An 11,128-nucleotide genomic window follows, 5' to 3' on the forward strand; every position below is an offset into this window, starting at 1 on the left:
CACAGGAAACTAACACAGACTTCAAGTAGAGTTCTTGCTAAGCGATCTATGGGCGTTAGCTGCTATTATGTAAGGCTTAGCTATGATATTGTTCCCTCGGTGTGTGAACTGTAGTCCAGGGTTCGCTGGGCTTTCACTGGGACTAGGGATGGTGTGGAGATATGCAGCTTTTGAAAGGAAGTGGTAGCCCAGGCTTCTGTTCCCAGATGACACTCCTGCCCAGGGAACCAGGGATTGACACAGAATTTCAGTTCACCTCTGGACTCGGGCCAGTTACCCCAGCATCATGGATCATCTGGTCAAGGAGGTATTCTAGCAGGGGCTGTGGCTGTGGCTGCTGCTTTGGGGGGCCTTCAGGGATGGTGGGGAGGTTCATGCCACACTGCTCAGAGCCAGAGGGTAAGTTCTGACCTGGTATGCCCGCGGTTATCTGATTCAGGGCCCTCACTCCTGTCTAGAGCCAGGCAGGAAATGCTGGCCTCCAGCTGTGTGCAGCTTTGTTCCTGGGGGAGGATGAGGCTGAAATTCTAGGAATTTCCAAATGGATGGGGTTGGCCTGAGGGAAGCTGATGTTAAAGGAATGTGAGGGGCTCGAGGTCTAGCTGGGAAGGTAGTGGAGCTGTCTGCTCCCCAGTGAGCTGGGAGCCTCTTCCGGCTTCAGCAGAAGCAGCACAGGCTGCTAAAGCTCTGTTCATCCCTCTGCAGGGACTGTGCTCCCAGGATTTCATAGCACTTAACCGCATCTCAAGAATTCGGTTTGCTCGGTGGATGGATTGCTGCTTTTCAGACACCAGCTGAAAACGTCAAGTGCCTAACACTGGTCAGTGAGTCATTTTATAACTAGAATGATCATCCTCTGGTTTATCCTCTCTCCCCAAATTTAGGTTTTTGTAAATTAAGTTTCCTGAAGTGGTTACACATAGAAAGGAAGAAAAGGAGGAAAGCAAACTCTCCTCTCACATGGTCCAAAGAAGCAGCTGCTCCACAGTCAGAGCTTTCTATTGTCAGACATGGATTTTAAGTCATTAAATGCATTGCCTCATTTAATCTTTACATCCACCCCATGCAGTAAGTGCTATTACTTTACTGCCCTTCTTAGGGATGGATCCAGGTCTGTGAAGCTTATAAAATTGGGGGGCCCGCTTTTAAAAAATTAAATTGCAGTTAGGTAACTGTAAATACAATATGAGGTCCAGAGTCTTGGCAAATGAGGGGTCCAAAAGCATCGTTAGCTTAGCAAATGCAGAAATTGCATCTGTGAGAGGCTGAGTCTGTTGTCCAAGGTCACAAAGCTTGTAATCAGTAGACAGGGAATTTAAAGCCAGTTCTGCCTGACTCTTCAGCAACACACTGCCCTTCTCTGCGAATGAGAATATACACACACAGCATGGACCATGTGCCAGCGCTGTTCTAAGTACTGTACATATTTTAAATTATTTAATGTTCACAACAACCTTGTGATGAAGGTATTATTTTTACTCCCAACTTTTGTATCTGAAGACATTGAGGCACAGAGAGGTTAAGTAATTTGCCAAAGATCATGCAGCAGTAGATAGGAATCCTGAGAGACTGGTTTGCTGAGAAATATAGTTTGATTTTGTAGTAAACAGAACCTAGAAGGTTACCTTCAGTCTCCTTCAGTATTGAATGCTCTTGGAAAAAAAAAAAATTGAAACTGAACCTTTTGATTTATGGCTTCTCTAAAATTTTAATCCCTAACCCCAGTTAAATTCTTGGGTCTCAGTCTGAATTTAAGGCAACTTTGTCAAGATCCAGGATTTAAAAGAGAATAAACTGTACCTTAAAAATATAGAGTGGTGAGGGTATGGCCCATGTGGTAGAGCGCATGCTTAGCATACATGAGGTCCTGTGTTCAATCCCCAGTACCTCCTCTAAAAATAAAATCTAATTACCTGCCCTCCACCAAAAAAAAAAAAAAAAAAAAAAGGTAAAAAGTAATATATAGGGTGGTAAGTTTATCAGAACTCTTATCGTCAAATGATGTTTCACACTCTTTGACACATACAGACTCTTATGGAAATCTGCTCTGAGGAAATCATCTTAAGGACAATGCATTATGCATAACAGTGTCCATCACAGAGTAAACACTGGAAAATAATTCAAAAGTCCCACAATAGTAGAATGGTTAAACAAATCATGGATGAAACACTGGACAACAAGCAAAGGTGGTGTTTACAGACTTACAGGAGAATGCTTACGTTTTTAGTTTAGGCTTTAAAAGAAGTTTATAAAATTTTATACAGAGTTTACTAGCTGCATATTGATGCATAATACATTATTATAAAGCGTAGTGACTTAAAACAACTCACACATTTATTATCTCACAGTTTGTTTGGGTCTGGAGTCTGAGCACAGCTTAGTCGGGTCCTCTGCTTCCGAGTTTTTCATGCCTTCTATGGATTATCACAGCTAATCCTCAGAACAAGCTAGGCAGTTGCTTTTATCAAATCCATTTTACAGACAAGAAAAAAGAGGTTGAAAGCAGTGAAGTATCTGGCCTGAGGCTACACAGCTCGGAAGTGGCAGAGCCAGGACTCCAAGAACAGACACCAGTCTCTTAACATTTTGTGCCGATGAAACTAGAAGCTCCAAGAAGTGTCTTAGACCTCTCGATGCCCCAATGTCCTGGCTGAAAGGCTAGTACAGAATGGCCATGCAATGTCAGTGGAGGAATCGAGGAGGGGCTGGGAGCATTTTGAAAAGATTCGTCTCTGGCTGATGCTGGGGCTGGGAGGAGAAACCACAGGTAAAAGCTTGTGTTCCCTCTGCAAATGGGCCTCTGGGGTGAACCTGGTCTTGCAGGAAGCTGGATTCTAGATCCAATCTCATTGCCATCAGGCCCCAGCCCAAAGTCCTGCTCTGATCAACCAAGGACTGGGCCCCTTACTCTTCCGAAGGCTGGCATTGGAAGTCATGTCATCATGGAAGGGTGCGGCTTTCACTTGGTGCTGGTGTCTCCAAAGATTGTAATAGTTTTTCTCGTTTCTACAAATAATCCCAGGCCCCTGGGAATAGGATTCCAGTCCAAGATCCATCATCCATCACTTTTAGCTGGGTGACCTAGGGCACGTCCCTTCTGGACCTCAGGGTCCCACCTGTGCTTTGTCTGCACCCTTCCTTGCCCAGCAGTGCAAGCCAGTGCATGTGTGTGTGTGTGTGTGTGTGTGTGTGTGTGTGTGAGTGCTTTGTCACTCCCACGGCTCTAACGCCACTTCCTGTCACATGCCAGGCATCCTGCTGGCATTTCATTTATGTTAACTCACTTCATCTTCACAGCAAACCAGCGAGGTACTCACTATTACCCTTGGGCTTTGTTTATCCAATTCAAATTCTATTTTTTTAATATATAGTAATTGAAACAACTCAAAGCTTTAAAGCTCCAAAAAGCACACTCTGAAAAGCCCCCCTCCTTCCCCTAACCCTTAGCTGCCCAATTTCCCTTCCAGGCAGCTACCCAAACAGCCCATTTCTTGTTTATCCTTCCAGAGACGCTTCATGCACAAACAAACAAGCGTGTACAAATGTTACGTCCCCTCTCCCACCTTCCCGAATGGTGGCACGCCATCCACACAGTCTGCACCTCATAGCAAAGTACCCGATCCTCATTGTTTTAAATGAGAGGACCCTGAGGTTACGGATCCTGGATGGGGAATCAGGTCTGTCAGAATGCAAAGCCCAAGAGGCTCTGACTCTGGGAGGGAGCATCCGCTGGCTAAGGGTACCTATTCAGGGCTTTTCCTCAATGGGCCTGAGCAGCTCTGATCGTCACACCTCCCGGTGCCAAGAGAGCTGGGAAAGAACCAATGGCCCTGCCTGGCAGAAGGTTCCAGGACCTGGAGAAAAAAAGAGTTTTGTTCTTCACCCTCTGAAGACTGGCAGAAGTTGGCCTGCCTGGCCATGCTGCCTTTCTCTCTGCTCTCTATAAGAGCAAAAGAGTCTTCTCTTCCTGCCAAGACCTGATGGCAGTCCGGCGGGTCCTGTGGTGGTCCCTCCAAGGCTGCCGCTCCCACGCCTCACCTCCTTTGATGGCCTTGCAGGCCGTGGACAGCTGCGGTGGTCCCTGCCAAGGCCTGGGGACCCGGCCTCCCTGAGAATGTGCATCTGCTCCGTGTCTGGATCTAATTGCTGTGCTTGGAAGGGACTCTCCGTGCCCGAGGTCCGCGCCAACCGGCCTTCTGGAATTGGTGTTGGGATGGGGAGGGGGGGACAGGGCCAGCCAAGGCTGATGAGGAAATGTCAATTGTAGTTAAGTGTGTTTTTATGCTTTTCCCTACAAAAAGCCCCATTTGTGGCTTCTCTGTCACCCGCTGTCCCCCAGGCTCTTTGTTCCTCAACAACACTCAGTCTGAAAGGTCCGCTGGGAGGCTGCCGGCAGCATCCGGTGCACTTGCTTCCCAGGGAGCCTCCTTGGTCCCAGCTACTGGCTGAGGGAGGGAGGTGCCGGGCTGGAGGGAAGTGCTGGGAGCCGGGGGTGTGGGGGTAGCTGCCCACTGCTGACAGCTCTGATGTGGTTTCTTCCCAGGAGAGCCAGTGTCCCAAGCCAGGATGGACTCTTTTTGCTTTTAGAGCCTGGGCTTCCAGGCAAAACGGCCTGCAGCTGTGTCTCTGAGCAAATAGCAGGAGGGAGGCTCCTCTGGGCCTCATCCTCCCAACTGTGAAATGGGCACAAGAAGGAGATTTGATGACGGTGAGGGAGCTCAGATGAAACAGGGGGAGGGGCAGTCTCCAGCCGGAGTCTTTATGGGAGAAATTTTGCTGGAAGAGCAGAAACAGGTGGGGAGAAGAGAGGCTTTGTGTCGGCTGGGGTCCACACGTGCGCCCTGGGGGAAGTGGGCCTCTAAACTGGCTTTAAGGAGACAAACCCCTGGGGCATCTTCAGCAGTGGGCCTGCCCCTTTGGTGGATGGCAAGGAGGGGCATCCAGGTTCAGAGTGTAGGGCCCGCCCCCTGAACTGAGCAGCACAATGTGAGTTCAAAGGGGCTGCAGGGACGGCTCAGGGAGGTAATGCAGGCTGGAGATTTCAGTAACAGCAGCAGGAAAAACGGTTGGGGTGCTTGGAGTGGGCAAGAAAGAGCCTGTTGGTTCTCTGGGCGGGGAAGGGGGTGGGGTGGCAGGACAGCAGGTGGGCACGTGTTCTCTGGGAGGCGCTGGGGAAGCCAACTGGGGACTGTCACTCCCAGGACACAGGAGCCCGGTAACAGGTGTAACTCTGAAGGGGGAGGGTCTTGGGAGACCCCCTCCCTCCACATTCACCAGGAAGTTCCCGCAACTGGTGGGCATCTACTTGCTACTTCAAGGAGCAAATGGGTTCTCACAGTTCTGCTGAGGTCCCTGGCACTGAAGGCTTTAGAGCTGCTGCTGGAAAGCCTAATGGAGAGAGGCATGGAGGGTGCAGTGTGTGATTCCCATCATTTGTCCAGTCTCTGAGACACTGTGGTCTCTGTCAGATTGTGTCAGAATGTGTCAGAATGTGTTGCCGTCTGCCTTGTTAGCCCTGGATGAACTTGTTTCTCCACTGGGCTTTGAGCCCCTTCTGGTCACCTTTATGTTGCTTTGGCATTCAGCACCAGGCCTGGCAGATGCTAAATGCATATTATGAGGATGGTGAATTTAATGAATCATCTGATTTTCTAGGGCCACTCTGCAAGCGTGGATAAGTAATCTGGATCAACTGTGGCTTGTAATTTGAGAGGTCCAGCTGGTTTTCTGTATCCCTCCTCACCTCACTTCCTTCCTTTCCCATTCTAGCAGAAAGAGGTATTTTAGTATAATAATGCAGCAAAATCAAGTTCAGAGGCAACATGAAAGGTCTGCCTGAGCAGCTGACTCTCATCTTGATGAATCTAAGGATTTGAGACTTCTAGAGCCCCCATCCCTTCCCACCCGCCTCGGATGGAACCAAGAACAATATCCCAGGTCTCTGGACCACATAGGCAGCTGCCAGGGTGGAGTCAGGCTTGCAGAGTGGGTGGAGAAGATGAAAAGGGGAAAGGAAGTGACACCAGAGAGGAAAAGGACTGCCTGAGTCTCTGTCCAAGTATGCCCTTACAGGAAAAGTAATGTTTTGCACCATCCAATGAAATTCATAATTAACTAATAAGATTTGTTTTCCAGGTAAAGGGCAGAATCTATAACATCTTCTTGAGAATTGTGACTAGAGGGTAAAGTACCAAGTGTATGGCTAAGCTTTCATCAGTGGAAGAAAACTAGAGAAGTGAGCAGTCTGATCCCTGGGGAAGGGGTGGGGGTCAGGGGGGTCAAGGCCCAAGGTCCCCATGACTTGAGCAAGGAAATAGGACAATGAGTGAAGCAGCTGGCAGACTAGTCCTCTTTGAAAGGAAGGCAGGTTCTGGGTATAGCAAGAGCTTGAGGACTTGATGCTTCTGTAACACTTACTGAGCACCTACTGTACGCCAGGCACTGATCACAAAGATGGCAAAGAGCATCATTTCCTTCAAGGAAGTAACAATCCTGTGGATAAAGAAAGGATATGGGAACAAAACCAACTTTAGCTCCTTCTCTGTGCCTTCCCCTTGTGGGTTACAACTTCTTCCTTTAATATTAACCTTTTGAGAAATATGAGAATCAGAGGAAAGGGACTGGCCCAAGGTGGGCCAGCTTCATGAGTGTGAGACCTGTATCATCTCACAGGGCCCCTCACTTAGAAGGACCTATGCTTGGTTTAGAGCTCTGCTGTTGTCATCCTGAAATTTTTAATAATTTTTAACAAAGGGCCTTGTACTTTCATTTTGCAGTGGGCCCCATACATTATGTAGCTAGTCCTCATTACCCCACTGCAAAAATGGCAGCGCTAGGTTCCATCCTGTTTCGGAGGATGCAAAACTCCATGGCCTTCTCATGTCCTAATGTTGCCTTAGGGCAAGTAGGCACTCAAAACCTCTTAGTTCCCTCCTGCCTCTTCTCCTTCAAGTATCCAGGGGGGCTGGGCCGAGGTGAGGGAGAGCTTCTTTGCAGAGCCAGGAGGCGAAAGCACACAGGTTCCCAAGGGAGCGCCCCTATTTTCACACCTCTATCTGAATGGATCAGCTGGGTCCCAGAATCTTTATTGCCAGCTTCCTGGATGCCTCAGACATCTCAGCATTACATTCCCAAATGCAAAGATCACCGGAAGAACAACCTCTCTCCACCCACCACCCCCAGACTGAGGGGCAAAGGAGGAGGAGGAGGGCCCCCCTCGGCTAAGAATGCAATTGCGCCTTTAAAAGTGGTCATTTCAAAGCATCAGCTGGGTCTTTGTGTGTGTAGCTGAGAGCAGCCGTTAGGGAGTCTGTTCTTGCTGTGACCATTTCTAGTTCCCGGCAGCTCAGGGGGCTGGGGGCAGGATGGTGTGAATGCTAACTCAGCATCTGAGAGGCAGCCTCGCAAGTTGCAGGGCCCTTAGGAACATTGTTCCGTCTTCTTTAAGGGTTAGGTGGTGCTATTTCTGAGAATGAACGTTTGCCCTTTGGAAGCATGGGGTTCTCAGATTCAGCAATGATGAGCTGGATTACTGGGAAAATGAAGAGGCTTTTCTGCAAGTCATCTCACTGGTGAGACTTTGAAGGGGTCTGGGCTTTGTGAGCCAAAGCTCCCCCAGCCAAAGGCCACCACACTGTCAAACAGAAGTCCCCAACGCATTAATCAACATTCTAGATTCTAGAAAGACAAACAGATTCTAGAATCTAAATTCTAGAAAGACAAATAGAAAGACAAATAGACCTATGGATATGTTGGGGGAAGGAGTGGACTCTGGCTCAAGGCCCGTGTCTCAACGAGTTCCTCTGCTGAGGTTAGCACACCTTGGAGAGTGAGGACAGGAGGGGACAAGGCTAGGAACTGGCATACCTCCACCCCCAGCACCGTGAGAAGAATTTCATGTCTTAGGATCAAGAGGTTGGTAGCGCTAGGTGAGGGGCTCTAGGCTTTGTTGAGAATTGAAGGGTAAAACAAAATTCATTAAAACCCATTGTTGAAGAGGAAAAAAACCTTTCCTCCATTCTCTTGTGATTGGTTCCTGGGGGCCTGTGAATTAAACTGACAAAAGACAGATTAACAAGAATTTATTTACACATAGGAGTGCTAAATAATGAGTAATCCAAAGTGGGATAGAATTAGGGGCTTGTAGATCTAACTCAGTAGGGGAAAGGGGAGAGCGGGAAAAAGCTCCCGTGGAAGGAATAGATTTCTCTAGGAGAACTAAGGGGACATAAGAATGTTTGTGATAATGTTTGTGTGTAAATGTATGAGTGAGCTTTCTATCTTCTTTAGGGCCCTAAAACTCTTCCAGAGAGGGGTTTATGGTAGGTTTAATCTTGGTCTCTTTCCTGGGAATAAACCCACCCCAAAGAAGGAATTTATGGCAATCCTCATTTCTCAAAATGTTCTGCTTTGGGTCAGGGAAACTCTGAGAAGGCTTCTTCTGCATCTATTGTATCTCAAATGTCTTCAGCTCAAAAAAAAAAAAATCTTTATACCAACTCTGGGGTTCTGAGTGGGTCCTTACATCACATAGCTTGGCAGTGGCTCAATCAATATTTGTGAATGAATGAATGACCAGAGTAGGAGTTAGATAGGGAGGCTGTTTGATGGCCGCACATGTGACACTGGGATTGGGGCAGGAGATGTGGTCCAAATTCCCCTCCGCTGGTGAGGAAGTTGCCCCATACAGCCAAGCTGGGCTCCCTCTGGGCTCAGCGGCATATCTGGAATCTGGCAAAGTTTGAGCAGACCAACTTGTTCACCTGGCGAGTTTACAAACATTCATCTGACATCTGCTAGTACTTGGGAGTTGAGTTCTAAGAGGCTTTGAGGCCAGAGCTACAGAGCTGTAGGTTTGGAGCAAGAAATCAGAAATTTTAAGCCTGCTACTCAGTTCATTGAGAGTTAAATAACAAAAACTCAATCAGGTAATTTTAAAGATCTAATTTGCTTTATTAAGCAATTCATGAATTGGGCAGCATCCCACATAGCAAGAGGAAAGGAGCTCCTCTGAACTGGAGAAAAAGAAAGATTTTTAAAGGTGGAGGGGGGACAGGAAAAGGAAATTATTAGCCAGAAAATGCATTGTTTCAGGCAAGGTTGCCTTTTGGGTGGAATATCTCATTAGTGCTGACCAAACAATTTCAAGTTGGTTAAAGATTACAATTCTGGGGGGAGACTGTAACTGCAATTAGGTTAGGTATTAATTCTTGGTTTGCTAAGGTGGGGCTTTAACACAAGTGGTTCCATTTTGGGCCTGTTGTTTCTTGTTTAACAAGAAGGTTGATTTTTTCTTGGGAGAAATGGCAAAATGAGTGTCTGACAAGTTCTCCTGGGCTGCTGGCTTGAAAAGGAGGGCAGTCGTAGGAGAAAGAAGACAGGTCAGGGATCTTTGCATAGGTGCCTGTATCCTTAAAGGGGGGCCCTTCCAGCTGGAGGATGAGAGAGCGTTGGGTGGGGGGGGGGTAGGGGGGTTAGCCAGTGACACACCCTCTGGGGCCTGTGGTTTACTAACCACCCCTTGACCCTGCCCAACCTGGGCTCTGGCTCCAACCCCCACCTTGGATTTGATTTCCAAGAATGGACTTGATGTTCTTCCGGAAATGGCCTTGCTCTGGACTCAGGCAGGAGATGGGTTGTCCAGATGTCCAGCTGGCCCGGTTAGAAAGGCTTTGAGCAGAGCTCTATATAAACAAACCTTTCTAAGGCATTTCTTCCACATCCTTTCTACTCTGCAGACCCAATCTCTGACCCAGGTGTGGGTGTGTTTCTTTTCCACACCAGATGCTGACTCCTAGAACTGCTCTGGGCCAGCCAGGCAACTTCCCTTGATGCCAGTTACCTCCTGGGAAGGAGGCAAACTTCGAATGAAGAAAATAAATGTGCCTGACTAGCAGCTTGGTAGAGTCACCAGGCAGGTAAGATGTGAAGCTGGGGCTTAAATCCAGGTCCCAGGTCTAAATCTTTCTGTACAACACCCAGCTGCCTGTCTCAGAGGAGCAGACAAAACCGGTGAGGAGGCATCTCAGGGCGCCACTCAATGGTGAACAGGAGTTCTGAGTGACAGGGCTTTAGGAGTTCAGAGAGGGGGAAATTAGTTAGGGTGGAGGGAGTCGCCAGGGAAATTAGTGAGGACAGTGGTCAACAGAAGCCCCAACAGAAGTAAGGAAAATCATATAAAGGAACCTCAGAATTTGGCCCACCCTTTTGGTTTCAGTGAGAAAACACTTTTACATTTTTAAACTGAAAGCATATTTATTCCCCAGCACTGGCCCCTGGTCCTTGGCCTTTGGCTTAAAAACAAAAGGAGTTTGTTCAGTCCCTGGGCTGGGATGTTTGCTCGCAGATCATGATGTGTGCTTAGAGCAACTGGTCTGGGGAAGGGGGTGTGCGTTTAGAGAGTGTGAGTGTGGGGCTGTTGTGCAGTCTGCTCCAGGTCACGTGATGCCTGCATTCACAGATGCTAAAGAGCAGAAGACAAGGGGCTAGACCGAACAAATTCTTCCTTCCTTTCCACATTGATGGAGTTGGGCAGTGTTGACAAATATGTAATATAAGCCAGTATCTTAGAGATAGTGTAGACCTCAGAGATCACACATGCACTTTGCCTAAATCCCTCCAGTCACAGGAAGCCCACCCTCCACAACAGCAGTCAGTCTCCCAACGCATACACAGCTGGTATCATTGGAGAGCACCGGTTTCTTTTTTGAGCATGTTCTGGATGTTTCAGTTTTATCCTGTATTCTCCCTGCCCTAGAATCAGCCATTTCTCCAAGGAACTCTGATCTTTTTAAATTGGAGAATGGTATTAGAGACCAAAGTCTGAACACCTAGGTGCTCATTGCTACATCACTGTTTCTAGGCCCTCTTAGCAGACAGAGCTAGGAAATAAATATTTGTATTATAACCCTTGTATACACACATATCTATAATTATTTCTGTACCTATCCATCTGTATTTGGTTGTTAAACATGAATTCATATTAATATCTCTGATTAATCTAACACCATGTGATTTATTCCAGCCTCCTTCCTTGCTTATCTATAGCTTCCTTCTCCAACAGTGAGAAACCTGACTCCTACTATCAACCATCCGTTTACCCATTTGTTTAAGCCCAGTGTACATGCAC

General features: G+C 47.6%; 1 long non-coding RNA gene across 1 annotated transcript; it reads left to right on the forward strand.

Annotated features, from left to right (window-relative positions):
• The first annotated feature begins 114 nt into the window (after positions 1–114).
• LOC116660218 lies at positions 115–9,832 on the forward strand. Its single transcript, XR_004315623.1, has 3 exons — positions 115–307; positions 706–820; positions 9,784–9,832. It is a non-coding gene; the product is annotated as an uncharacterized LOC116660218 (long non-coding RNA).
• The last annotated feature ends 1,296 nt before the right edge of the window (positions 9,833–11,128 follow it).

The sequence above is a fragment of the Camelus ferus genome, chromosome 27 (assembly GCF_009834535.1).
Source record: "Camelus ferus isolate YT-003-E chromosome 27, BCGSAC_Cfer_1.0, whole genome shotgun sequence".
Taxonomy (NCBI): Eukaryota; Metazoa; Chordata; class Mammalia; order Artiodactyla; family Camelidae; genus Camelus; species Camelus ferus.